Below are 17738 nucleotides of genomic sequence, written 5' to 3'. Positions count from 1 at the left end.
TTCATATAATATTGAATATATTTGTTCATATAATATTGAATATATTTGTTCATATATTATTGAATATATTTGTTCATATAATATTGAATATATTTGTTCATATATTATTGAATATATTTGTTCATATATTATTGAATATATTTGTTCATATATTATTGAATATATTTGTTCATATATTATTGAATATATTTGTTCATATATTATTAAATATATTTGTTCATATATTATTAAATATATTTGTTCATATAATATTGAATATATTTGTTCATATAATATTGAATATATTTGTTCATATAATATTGAATATATTTGTTCATATAATATTGAATATATTTGTTCATATATTATTGAATATATTTGTTCATATATTATTGAATATATTTGTTCATATATTATTGAATATATTTGTTCATATAATATTGAATATATTTGTTCATATATTATTAAATATATTTGTTCATATATTATTAAATATATTTGTTCATATAATATTGAATATATTTGTTCATATAATATTGAATATATTTGTTCATATAATATTGAATATATTTGTTCATATAATATTGAATATATTTGTTCATATAATATTGAATATATTTGTTCATATATTATTGAATATATTTGTTCATATATTATTGAATATATTTGTTCATATATTATTGAATATATTTGTTCATATATTATTGAATATATTTGTTCATATAATATTGAATATATTTGTTCATATATTATTAAATATATTTGTTCATATAATATTGAATATATTTGTTCATATATTATTGAATATATTTGTTCATATATTATTGAATATATTTGTTCATATATTATTGAATATATTTGTTCATATAATATTGAATATATTTGTTCATATAATATTGAATATATTTGTTCATATAATATTGAATATATTTGTTCATATAATATTGAATATATTTGTTCATATATTATTGAATATATTTGTTCATATAATATTGAATATATTTGTTCATATATTATTGAATATATTTGTTCATATATTATTGAATATATTTGTTCATATAATATTGAATATATTTGTTCATATAATATTGAATATATTTGTTCATATAATATTGAATATATTTGTTCATATAATATTGAATATATTTGTTCATATGATATTGAATATATTTGTTCATATGATATTGAATATATTTGTTCATATGATATTGAATATATTTGTTCATATAATATTGAATATATTTGTTCATATAATATTGAATATATTTGTTCATATAATATTGAATATATTTGTTCATATGATATTGAATATATTTGTTCATATAATATTGAATATATTTGTTCATATAATATTGAATATATTTGTTCATATATTATTGAATATATTTGTTCATATATTATTGAATATATTTGTTCATATAATATTGAATATATTTGTTCATATATTATTGAATATATTTGTTCATATGATATTGAATATATTTGTTCATATAATATTGAATATATTTGTTCATATAATATTGAATATATTTGTTCATATAATATTGAATATATTTGTTCATATATTATTGAATATATTTGTTCATATATTATTGAATATATTTGTTCATATAATATTGAATATATTTGTTCATGTATTATTGAATATATTTGTTCATATAATATTGAATATATTTGTTCATATGATATTGAATATATTTGTTCATATATTATTGAATATATTTGTTCATATATTATTAAATATATTTGTTCATATATTATTGAATATATTCGTCCATATAATATTGAATATATTTGTTCATATGATATTGAATATATTTGTTCATATAATATTGAATATATTTGTTCATATAATATTGAATATATTTGTTCATATATTATTGAATATATTTGTTCATATATTATTGAATATATTTGTTCATATATTATTGAATATATTTGTTCATATATTATTGAATATATTTGTTCATATGATATTGAATATATTTGTTCATATATTATTGAATATATTTGTTAATATGATATTGAATATATTTGTTCATATATTATTGAATATATTTGTTCATATAATATTGAATATATTTGTTCATATAATATTGAATATATTTGTTCATATATTATTGAATATATTTGTTCATATATTATTGAATATATTTGTTAATATGATATTGAATATATTTGTTCATATATTATTGAATATATTTGTTCATATAATATTGAATATATTTGTTCATATAATATTGAATATATTTGTTCATATATTATTGAATATATTTGTTCATATATTATTGAATATATTTGTTCATATATTATTGAATATATTCGTCCATATAATATTGAATATATTTGTTCATATGATATTGAATATATTTGTTCATATAATATTGAATATATTTGTTCATATAATATTGAATATATTCGTCCATATAATATTGAATATATTTGTTCATATAATATTGAATATATTTGTTCATATAATATTGAATATATTTGTTCATATATTATTGAATATATTTGTTCATATATTATTGAATATATTTGTTCATATAATATTGAATATATTTGTTCATATATTATTGAATATATTTGTTCATATAATATTGAATATATTTGTTCATATGATATTGAATATATTTGTTCATATATTATTGAATATATTTGTTAATATGTTATTGAATATATTTGTTCATATATTATTGAATATATTTGTTCATATGATATTGAATATATTTGTTCATATATTATTGAATATATTTGTTAATATGTTATTGAATATATTTGTTCATATAATATTGAATATATTTGTTCATATATTATTGAATATATTTGTTCATATATTATTGAATATATTTGTTAATATGTTATTGAATATATTTGTTCATATAATATTGAATATATTCGTCCATATAATATTGAATATATTTGTTCATATAATATTGAATATATTTGTTCATATAATATTGAATATATTTGTTCATATAATATTGAATATATTTGTTCATATAATATTGAATATATTTGTTCATATATTATTGAATATATTTGTTCATATAATATTGAATATATTTGTTCATATAATATTGAATATATTTGTTCATATATTATTGAATATATTTGTTCATATATTATTGAATATATTTGTTCATATATTATTGAATATATTTGTTAATATGTTATTGAATATATTTGTTCATATATTATTGAATATATTTGTTCATATAATATTGAATATATTTGTTCATATAATATTGAATATATTTGTTCATATATTATTGAATATATTTGTTCATATAATATTGAATATATTTGTTCATATGATATTGAATATATTTGTTCATATAATATTGAATATATTTGTTCATATATTATTGAATATATTTGTTCATATATTATTGAATATATTTGTTCATATATTATTGAATATATTTGTTAATATGATATTGAATATATTTGTTCATATGATATTGAATATATTTGTTCATATATTATTGAATATATTTGTTCATATGATATTGAATATATTTGTTCATATAATATTGAATATATTTGTTCATATATTATTGAATATATTTGTTCATATATTATTGAATATATTTGTTAATATGTTATTGAATATATTTGTTCATATATTATTGAATATATTTGTTCATATAATATTGAATATATTTGTTCATATAATATTGAATATATTTGTTCATATATTATTGAATATATTTGTTCATATAATATTGAATATATTTGTTCATATGATATTGAATATATTTGTTCATATAATATTGAATATATTTGTTCATATATTATTGAATATATTTGTTCATATATTATTGAATATATTTGTTCATATATTATTGAATATATTTGTTAATATATTATTGAATATATTTGTTCATATAATATTGAATATATTTGTTCATATAATATTGAATATATTTGTTCATATAATATTGAATATATTTGTTCATATAATATTGAATATATTTGTTCATATAATATTGAATATATTTGTTCATATAATATTGAATATATTTGTTCATATGATATTGAATATATTTGTTCATATAATATTGAATATATTTGTTAATATGATATTGAATATATTTGTTCATATAATATTGAATATATTTGTTCATATATTATTGAATATATTTGTTCATATAATATTGAATATATTTGTTCATATAATATTGAATATATTTGTTCATATGATATTGAATATATTTGTTCATATAATATTGAATATATTTGTTCATATGATATTGAATATATTTGTTCATATAATATTGAATATATTTGTTCATATATTATTGAATATATTTGTTCATATATTATTGAATATATTTGTTCATATATTATTGAATATATTTGTTCATATATTATTGAATATATTTGTTCATATAATATTGAATATATTTGTTCATATATTATTGAATATATTTGTTCATATAATATTGAATATATTTGTTCATATAATATTGAATATATTTGTCCATATAATATTGAATATATTTGTTCATATATTATTGAATATATTTGTTCATATAATATTGAATATATTTGTTCATATATTATTGAATATATTTGTTCATATATTATTGAATATATTTGTTCATATAATATTGAATATATTTGTTCATATATTATTGAATATATTTGTTCATATATTATTGAATATATTTGTTCATATAATATTGAATATATTTGTTCATATATTATTGAATATATTTGTTCATATATTATTGAATATATTTGTTCATATATTATTGAATATATTTGTTCATATATTATTGAATATATTTGTTCATATAATATTGAATATATTTGTTCATATATTATTGAATATATTTGTTCATATATTATTGAATATATTTGTTCATATATTATTGAAGATATTTGTTCATATATTATTGAATATATTTGTTCATATAATATTGAATATATTTGTTCATATATTATTGAATATATTTGTTCATATATTATTGAATATATTTGTTCATATATTATTGAATATATTTGTTCATATAATATTGAATATATTTGTTCATATATTATTGAATATATTTGTTCATATATTATTGAATATATTTGTTCATATAATATTGAATATATTTGTTCATATATTATTGAATATATTTGTTCATATATTATTGAATATATTTGTTCATATAATATTGAATATATTTGTTCATATATTATTGAATATATTTGTTCATATATTATTGAATATATTTGTTCATATATTATTGAATATATTTGTTCATATATTATTGAATATATTTGTTCATATATTATTGAAGATATTTGTTCATATATTATTGAATATATTTGTTCATATAATATTGAATATATTTGTTCATATATTATTGAATATATTTGTTCATATATTATTGAATATATTTGTTCATATATTATTGAATATATTTGTTCATATAATATTGAATATATTTGTTCATATATTATTGAATATATTTGTTCATATATTATTGAATATATTTGTTCATATAATATTGAATATATTTGTTCATATATTATTGAATATATTTGTTCATATATTATTGAATATATTTGTTCATATAATATTGAATATATTTGTTCATATATTATTGAATATATTTGTTCATATATTATTGAATATATTTGTTCATATATTATTGAATATATTTGTTCATATATTATTGAATATATTTGTTCATATATTATTGAAGATATTTGTTCATATATTATTGAATATATTTGTTCATATATTATTGAATATATTTGTTCATATAATATTGAATATATTTGTTCATATATTATTGAATATATTTGTTCATATATTATTGAATATATTTGTTCATATATTATTGAATATATTTGTTCATATAATATTGAATATATTTGTTCATATATTATTGAATATATTTGTTCATATAATATTGAATATATTTGTTCATATATTATTGAATATATTTGTTCATATAATATTGAATATATTTGTTCATATAATATTGAATATATTTGTCCATATAATATTGAATATATTTGTTCATATATTATTGAATATATTTGTTCATATAATATTGAATATATTTGTTCATATATTATTGAATATATTTGTTCATATATTATTGAATATATTTGTTCATATAATATTGAATATATTTGTTCATATATTATTGAATATATTTGTTCATATATTATTGAATATATTTGTTCATATATTATTGAATATATTTGTTCATATATTATTGAATATATTTGTTCATATATTATTGAATATATTTGTTCATATATTATTGAATATATTTGTTCATATAATATTGAATATATTTGTTCATATATTATTGAATATATTTGTTCATATATTATTGAATATATTTGTTCATATATTATTGAATATATTTGTTCATATATTATTGAATATATTTGTTCATATAATATTGAATATATTTGTTCATATATTATTGAATATATTTGTTCATATATTATTGAATATATTTGTTAATATGATATTGAATATATTTGTTCATATATTATTGAATATATTTGTTCATATAATATTGAATATATTTGTTCATATATTATTGAATATATTTGTTCATATATTATTGAATATATTTGTTCATATATTATTGAATATATTTGTTCATATATTATTGAATATATTTGTTCATATAATATTGAATATATTTGTTCATATAATATTGAATATATTTGTTCATATATTATTGAATATATTTGTTCATATATTATTGAATATATTTGTTCATATATTATTGAATATATTTGTTCATATGATATTGAATATATTTGTTCATATATTATTGAATATATTTGTTCATATAATATTGAATATATTTGTTCATATATTATTGAATATATTTGTTCATATATTATTGAATATATTTGTTCATATAATATTGAATATATTTGTTCATATGATATTGAATATATTTGTTCATATAATATTGAATATATTTGTTCATATATTATTGAATATATTTGTTCATATATTATTGAATATATTTGTTCATATATTATTGAATATATTTGTTCATATATTATTGAATATATTTGTTCATATATTATTGAATATATTTGTTCATATAATATTGAATATATTTGTTCATATGATATTGAATATATTTGTTCATATAATATTGAATATATTTGTTCATATATTATTGAATATATTTGTTCATATATTATTGAATATATTTGTTCATATATTATTGAATATATTTGTTCATATAATATTGAATATATTTGTTCATATGATATTGAATATATTTGTTCATATATTATTGAATATATTTGTTCATATATTATTGAATATATTTGTTCATATAATATTGAATATATTTGTTCATATATTATTGAATATATTTGTTCATATATTATTGAATATATTTGTTCATATATTATTGAATATATTTGTTCATATATTATTGAATATATTTGTTCATATATTATTGAATATATTTGTTCATATAATATTGAATATATTTGTTCATATATTATTGAATATATTTGTTCATATATTATTGAATATATTTGTTCATATGATATTGAATATATTTGTTCATATGATATTGAATATATTTGTTCATATAATATTGAATATATTTGTTCATATGATATTGAATATATTTGTTCATATAATATTGAATATATTTGTTCATATATTATTGAATATATTTGTTCATATATTATTGAATATATTTGTTCATATATTATTGAATATATTTGTTCATATAATATTGAATATATTTGTTCATATGATATTGAATATATTTGTTCATATATTATTGAATATATTTGTTCATATATTATTGAATATATTTGTTCATATAATATTGAATATATTTGTTCATATATTATTGAATATATTTGTTCATATAATATTGAATATATTTGTTCATATATTATTGAATATATTTGTTCATATAATATTGAATATATTTGTTCATATATTATTGAATATATTTGTTCATATATTATTGAATATATTTGTTCATATATTATTGAATATATTTGTTCATATAATATTGAATATATTTGTTCATATATTATTGAATATATTTGTTCATATAATATTGAATATATTTGTTCATATATTATTGAATATATTTGTTCATATATTATTGAATATATTTGTTCATATATTATTGAATATATTTGTTCATATAATATTAAATATATTTGTTCATATATTATTGAATATATTTGTTCATATATTATTGAATATATTTGTTCATATGATATTGAATATATTTGTTCATATAATATTGAATATATTTGTTCATATATTATTGAATATATTTGTTCATATGATATTGAATATATTTGTTCATATAATATTGAATATATTTGTTCATATATTATTGAATATATTTGTTCATATAATATTGAATATATTTGTTCATATAATATTGAATATATTTGTTCATATATTATTGAATATATTTGTTCATATATTATTGAATATATTTGTTCATATAATATTGAATATATTTGTTCATATATTATTGAATATATTTGTTCATATATTATTGAATATATTTGTTCATATATTATTGAATATATTTGTTCATATAATATTGAATATATTTGTTCATATGATATTGAATATATTTGTTCATATATTATTGAATATATTTGTTCATATATTATTGAATATATTTGTTCATATAATATTGAATATATTTGTTCATATATTATTGAATATATTTGTTCATATAATATTGAATATATTTGTTCATATATTATTGAATATATTTGTTCATATAATATTGAATATATTTGTTCATATATTATTGAATATATTTGTTCATATATTATTGAATATATTTGTTCATATAATATTGAATATATTTGTTCATATATTATTGAATATATTTGTTCATATGATATTGAATATATTTGTTCATATAATATTGAATATATTTGTTCATATATTATTGAATATATTTGTTCATATAATATTGAATATATTTGTTCATATGATATTGAATATATTTGTTCATATATTATTGAATATATTTGTTCATATATTATTGAATATATTTGTTCATATAATATTGAATATATTTGTTCATATATTATTGAATATATTTGTTCATATAATATTGAATATATTTGTTCATATATTATTGAATATATTTGTTCATATGATATTGAATATATTTGTTCATATAATATTGAATATATTTGTTCATATGATATTGAATATATTTGTTCATATAATATTGAATATATTTGTTCATATGATATTGAATATATTTGTTCATATAATATTGAATATATTTGTTCATATGATATTGAATATATTTGTTCATATAATATTGAATATATTTGTTCATATGATATTGAATATATTTGTTCATATAATATTGAATATATTTGTTCATATATTATTGAATATATTTGTTCATATAATATTGAATATATTTGTTCATATAATATTGAATATATTTGTTCATATGATATTGAATATATTTGTTCATATAATATTGAATATATTTGTTCATATGATATTGAATATATTTGTTCATATAATATTGAATATATTTGTTCATATATTATTGAATATATTTGTTCATATATTATTGAATATATTTGTTCATATAATATTGAATATATTTGTTCATATAATATTGAATATATTTGTTCATATGATATTGAATATATTTGTTCATATATTATTGAATATATTTGTTCATATATTATTGAATATATTTGTTCATATAATATTGAATATATTTGTTCATATATTATTGAATATATTTGTTCATATGATATTGAATATATTTGTTCATATAATATTGAATATATTTGTTCATATATTATTGAATATATTTGTTCATATAATATTGAATATATTTGTTCATATAATATTGAATATATTTGTTCATATATTATTGAATATATTTGTTCATATATTATTGAATATATTTGTTCATATAATATTGAATATATTTGTTCATATATTATTGAATATATTTGTTCATATATTATTGAATATATTTGTTCATATATTATTGAATATATTTGTTCATATAATATTGAATATATTTGTTCATATGATATTGAATATATTTGTTCATATATTATTGAATATATTTGTTCATATATTATTGAATATATTTGTTCATATAATATTGAATATATTTGTTCATATATTATTGAATATATTTGTTCATATAATATTGAATATATTTGTTCATATATTATTGAATATATTTGTTCATATAATATTGAATATATTTGTTCATATATTATTGAATATATTTGTTCATATATTATTGAATATATTTGTTCATATAATATTGAATATATTTGTTCATATATTATTGAATATATTTGTTCATATGATATTGAATATATTTGTTCATATAATATTGAATATATTTGTTCATATATTATTGAATATATTTGTTCATATAATATTGAATATATTTGTTCATATGATATTGAATATATTTGTTCATATATTATTGAATATATTTGTTCATATATTATTGAATATATTTGTTCATATAATATTGAATATATTTGTTCATATATTATTGAATATATTTGTTCATATAATATTGAATATATTTGTTCATATATTATTGAATATATTTGTTCATATGATATTGAATATATTTGTTCATATAATATTGAATATATTTGTTCATATGATATTGAATATATTTGTTCATATAATATTGAATATATTTGTTCATATGATATTGAATATATTTGTTCATATAATATTGAATATATTTGTTCATATGATATTGAATATATTTGTTCATATAATATTGAATATATTTGTTCATATGATATTGAATATATTTGTTCATATAATATTGAATATATTTGTTCATATATTATTGAATATATTTGTTCATATAATATTGAATATATTTGTTCATATAATATTGAATATATTTGTTCATATGATATTGAATATATTTGTTCATATAATATTGAATATATTTGTTCATATGATATTGAATATATTTGTTCATATAATATTGAATATATTTGTTCATATATTATTGAATATATTTGTTCATATATTATTGAATATATTTGTTCATATAATATTGAATATATTTGTTCATATATTATTGAATATATTTGTTCATATAATATTGAATATATTTGTTCATATATTATTGAATATATTTGTTCATATAATATTGAATATATTTGTTCATATATTATTGAATATATTTGTTCATATAATATTGAATATATTTGTTCATATATTATTGAATATATTTGTTCATATAATATTGAATATATTTGTTCATATATTATTGAATATATTTGTTCATATAATATTGAATATATTTGTTCATATATTATTGAATATATTTGTTCATATAATATTGAATATATTTGTTCATATATTATTGAATATATTTGTTCATATATTATTGAATATATTTGTTCATATAATATTGAATATATTTGTTCATATATTATTGAATATATTTGTTCATATGATATTGAATATATTTGTTCATATAATATTGAATATATTTGTTCATATATTATTGAATATATTTGTTCATATAATATTGAATATATTTGTTCATATGATATTGAATATATTTGTTCATATATTATTGAATATATTTGTTCATATATTATTGAATATATTTGTTCATATAATATTGAATATATTTGTTCATATATTATTGAATATATTTGTTCATATAATATTGAATATATTTGTTCATATATTATTGAATATATTTGTTCATATGATATTGAATATATTTGTTCATATAATATTGAATATATTTGTTCATATGATATTGAATATATTTGTTCATATAATATTGAATATATTTGTTCATATGATATTGAATATATTTGTTCATATAATATTGAATATATTTGTTCATATGATATTGAATATATTTGTTCATATAATATTGAATATATTTGTTCATATGATATTGAATATATTTGTTCATATATTATTGAATATATTTGTTCATATATTATTGAATATATTTGTTCATATATTATTGAATATATTTGTTCATATATTATTGAATATATTTGTTCATATAATATTGAATATATTTGTTCATATATTATTGAATATATTTGTTCATATGATATTGAATATATTTGTCCATATAATATTGAATATATTTGTTCATATATTATTGAATATATTTGTTCATATAATATTGAATATATTTGTTCATATATTATTGAATATATTTGTTCATATATTATTGAATATATTTGTTCATATAATATTGAATATATTTGTTCATATGATATTGAATATATTTGTTCATATGATATTGAATATATTTGTTCATATAATATTGAATATATTTGTTCATATATTATTGAATATATTTGTTCATATATTATTGAATATATTTCTTCATATGATATTGAATATATTTGTTCATATGATATTGAATATATTTGTTCATATATTATTGAATATATTTGTTCATATGATATTGAATATATTTGTTCATATGATATTGAATATATTTGTTCATATAATATTGAATATATTTGTTCATATATTATTGAATATATTTGTTCATATAATATTGAATATATTTGTTCATATGATATTGAATATATTTGTTCATATGATATTGAATATATTTGTTCATATAATATTGAATATATTTGTTCATATATTATTGAATATATTTGTTCATATATTATTGAATATATTTGTTCATATGATATTGAATATATTTGTTCATATGATATTGAATATATTTGTTCATATATTATTGAATATATTTGTTCATATGATATTGAATATATTTGTTCATATAATATTGAATATATTTGTTCATATAATATTGAATATATTTGTTCATATAATATTGAATATATTTGTTCATATAATATTGAATATATTTGTTCATATGATATTGAATATATTTGTTCATATAATATTGAATATATTTGTTCATATATTATTGAATATATTTGTTCATATATTATTGAATATATTTGTTCATATAATATTGAATATATTTGTTCATATGATATTGAATATATTTGTTCATATGATATTGAATATATTTGTTCATATAATATTGAATATATTTGTTCATATAATATTGAATATATTTGTTCATATAATATTGAATATATTTGTTCATATAATATTGAATATATTTGTTCATATGATATTGAATATATTTGTTCATATAATATTGAATATATTTGTTCATATATTATTGAATATATTTGTTCATATGATATTGAATATATTTGTTCATATGATATTGAATATATTTGTTCATATAATATTGAATATATTTGTTCATATGATATTGAATATATTTGTTCATATAATATTGAATATATTTGTTCATATATTATTGAATATATTTGTTCATATATTATTGAATATATTTGTTCAAATGATATTGAATATATTTGTTCATATATTATTGAATATATTTGTTCATATATTATTGAATATATTTGTTCATATATTATTGAATATATTTGTTCATATGATATTGAATATATTTGTTCATATGATATTGAATATATTTGTTCATATATTATTGAATATATTTGTTCATATAATATTGAATATATTTGTTCATATATTATTGAATATATTTGTTCATATGATATTGAATATATTTGTTCATATATTATTGAATATATTTGTTCATATAATATTGAATATATTTGTTCATATGATATTGAATATATTTGTTCATATGATATTGAATATATTTGTTCATATAATATTGAATATATTTGTTCATATGATATTGAATATATTTGTTCATATATTATTGAATATATTTGTTCATATAATATTGAATATATTTGTTCATATGATATTGAATATATTTGTTCATATAATATTGAATATATTTGTTCATATAATATTGAATATATTTGTTCATATAATATTGAATATATTTGTTCATATAATATTGAATATATTTGTTCATATGATATTGAATATATTTGTTCATATAATATTGAATATATTTGTTCATATATTATTGAATATATTTGTTCATATATTATTGAATATATTTGTTCATATGATATTGAATATATTTGTTCATATATTATTGAATATATTTGTTCATATGATATTGAATATATTTGTTCATATAATATTGAATATATTTGTTCATATAATATTGAATATATTTGTTCATATATTATTGAATATATTTGTTCATATAATATTGAATATATTTGTTCATATAATATTGAATATATTTGTTCATATGATATTGAATATATTTGTTCATATGATATTGAATATATTTGTTCATATAATATTGAATATATTTGTTCATATAATATTGAATATATTTGTTCATATAATATTGAATATATTTGTTCATATATTATTGAATATATTTGTTCATATATTATTGAATATATTTGTTCATATAATATTGAATATATTTGTTCATATGATATTGAATATATTTGTTCATATAATATTGAATATATTTGTTCATATAATATTGAATATATTTGTTCATATGATATTGAATATATTTGTTCATATAATATTGAATATATTTGTTCATATAATATTGAATATATTTGTTCATATAATATTGAATATATTTGTTCATATATTATTGAATATATTTGTTCATATATTATTGAATATATTTGTTCATATATTATTGAATATATTTGTTCATATAATATTGAATATATTTGTTCATATAATATTGAATATATTTGTTCATATAATATTGAATATATTTGTTCATATGATATTGAATATATTTGTTCATATAATATTGAATATATTTGTTCATATATTATTTAATATATTTGTTCATATAATATTGAATATATTTGTTCATATAATATTAAATATATTTGTTCATATAATATTGAATATATTTTTTCATATAATATTGAATATATTTGTTCATATAATATTGAATATATTTGTTCATATAATATTGAATATATTTGTTCATATATTATTGAATATATTTGTTCATATAATATTGAATATATTTGTTCATATAATATTGAATATATTTGTTCATATAATATTGAATATATTTGTTCATATAATATTGAATATATTTGTCCATATAATATTGAATATATTTGTCCATATAATATTAAATATATTTGTTCATATAATATTGAATATATTTGTTGATATAATATTAAATATATTTGTTCATATAATATTGAATATATTTGTTCATATGATATTGAATATATTTGTCCATATAATATTGAATATATTTGTTCATATAATATTGAATATATTTGTTCATATAATATTGAATATATTTGTTCATATAATATTGAATATATTTGTTCATATAATATTGAATATATTTGTTCATATAATATTGAATATATTTGTTGATATAATATTGAATATATTTGTTCATATAATATTGAATATATTTGTTCATATAATATTGAATATATTTGTTCATATAATATTGAATATATTTGTCCATATAATATTAAATATATTTGTTCATATAATATTGAATATATTTGTTCATATAATATTGAATATATTTGTTCATATAATATTGAATATATTTGTTCATATAATATTGAATATATTTGTTCATATAATATTGAATATATTTGTTCATATAATATTGAATATATTTGTTCATATAATATTGAATATATTTGTCCATATAATATTGAATATATTTGTTCATATAATATTGAATATATTTGTCCGTATAATATTGAATATATTTGTTCATATAATATTGAATATATTTGTTCATATAATATTGAATATATTTGTTCATATAATATTGAATATATTTATTCCTATAATATTGAATATATTTGTTCATATAATATTGAATATATTTGTCCATATAATGTTGAATATATTTGTCCATATAATATTGAATATATTTGTCCATATAATATTGAATATATTTGTTCATATAATATTGAATATATTTGTCCATATAATATTGAATATATTTGTCCATATAATATTGAATATATTTGTCCATATGATATTGAATATATTTGTTCATATAATATTGAATATATTTGTCCATATAATATTGAATATATTTGTTCATATAATATTGAATATATTTGTTCATATAATGTATAATAACCGAATCAATGCTTGAACTTTTGTCTAACATTAAAGATAATATTTGCAGTGATCCAAAGTTCCTGCAGAACACCCTTTCACAACTAAAAACATAATACAAGAGGAAAATTGGAAAGTGAAAGAAAAAGAGAAAAGAAAAAAAAAAGAAACAATACTACTTACAACCCGGCATTCAATTACAATTCTTTTTCTTTTTCAGTTTTTCTCTCTACGTTTGGTTGGTTCTTTCTTGCTTTCTAAAAAATTTTCATTTTGGCTTTGTCCGTTTTTGTCTCCTTCCTTTGCAACTTTATGGCTCGAAATAAACTGTAACGTTGCCATAGACGCAACATGATGTAGAGAGTATGTCGCAAGGAACATAGGGCAAGTAATAATAACACCTCATTTTCTATTGTAACAACAACATTTATTTCTGGGTACTTTCTCGAATAACACATGATCTCTATAACCTCTGTCCTCTAGAATGTCATCCACTTACTTTTGTAGTCTTTTTCTTTTTCCTTATAATGACGTCATTTTGCACTCAGCTCAATATTTGTATACAGCCATCATAAGCGTGTCCACACTTTGTTACATATGTATATATAGATATATGTATGTATGAGTTGTGATACAACAAAACAGGACTGTATATCGATGACTATATATATATATATATATATATATATATATATATGTATATATATATATGTGTGTGTGTGTGTGTGTGTGTGTAGTCATTGACATACACTCCTGTTTCGTTGTATCACAACTCATCAGTGCCGCTAGACTAGCACCTCTCCCAAGCTGAGGATTGAATCTAGAACCATCACGTTGAGAGTTGACAGTTGTACCCATCGACCCACGCGAGCGATGCTCACAAATAACCTTGACAAATGTTTATTTTAAACAAACATTCGCCCACCACTTTTATAGCGCTCAAACCGCTTATTTATAAACAAGCACACACACACACACACACACACACACACACACATATATAGGGAATTCTGGGATTGCATTTCTTATGGCCAAATCTCTACCCGACCATGCTGTAGAGTGTGTATATGCATATGTGGCACTATATCTAGTGCCACATATGCATATACGCACTCTACAGCATGGTCGGGTGGTGATTTGGCCATAAGAAATGCAATCCCAGAATTCCCTTTCAAGATCGATCTCTTTTTCAGACGGACGACATGGGATGAGCACCCATGTTTCTGTCTCTCCATGAATGAGAGAGGGCGACCCTATCCTCCTTAGCACTAGTTAAGTATAGTTAGTTAATAATTGTAGGACATATAAAGCGTAAATTGTTTTTGTAATATATATTTTTGTATAATAAATACTTAATTATGAATCATAAATATTACGATTGTGTCGTGTTGTGTGTTTTATTGAGTTTGCCATGAATGCCTCGATCAAACAATGAAATGGTCTGGAGGATGAAGAAAGAAAATTGCAACCAGAATGCCACCAGGGTGAAGAGGTCATCTTGAGAAAATAAATGAGCCACACTCACATCCAACATCTCAGGTATGATTTTCTTCTTGATACACAGACTCTAATGACTGGCCATCTTCACATCTTCCCGAGACCGTTTCTAAGACAATTAGTGTAACACGTGAACCCAGTCACACGCCAGTGACCGGCTGATCGTGTTATACATATATATATATAT

The 17738-nt window shown here is 15.4% G+C and overlaps 1 protein-coding gene across 5 annotated transcripts in view; it reads left to right on the top strand.

Moving 5' to 3' along the window:
* The window catches only part of LOC145260379 (cytochrome P450 3A18-like), a 160992-nt gene that overhangs the window by 89062 nt on the left and 54192 nt on the right, over nt 1-17738 (top strand). The gene's annotated exons all lie outside the window — the stretch shown is intronic.

This window comes from Euprymna scolopes, chromosome 36 (genome assembly GCF_053919585.1).
Source record: "Euprymna scolopes isolate OS-2025 chromosome 36, ASM5391958v1, whole genome shotgun sequence".
NCBI lineage: Eukaryota > Metazoa > Mollusca > Cephalopoda > Sepiida > Sepiolidae > Euprymna > Euprymna scolopes.
The sequence above is the reverse complement of the archived record's forward strand: the minus strand, read 5'-3'. Positions and strand labels throughout refer to the sequence as shown.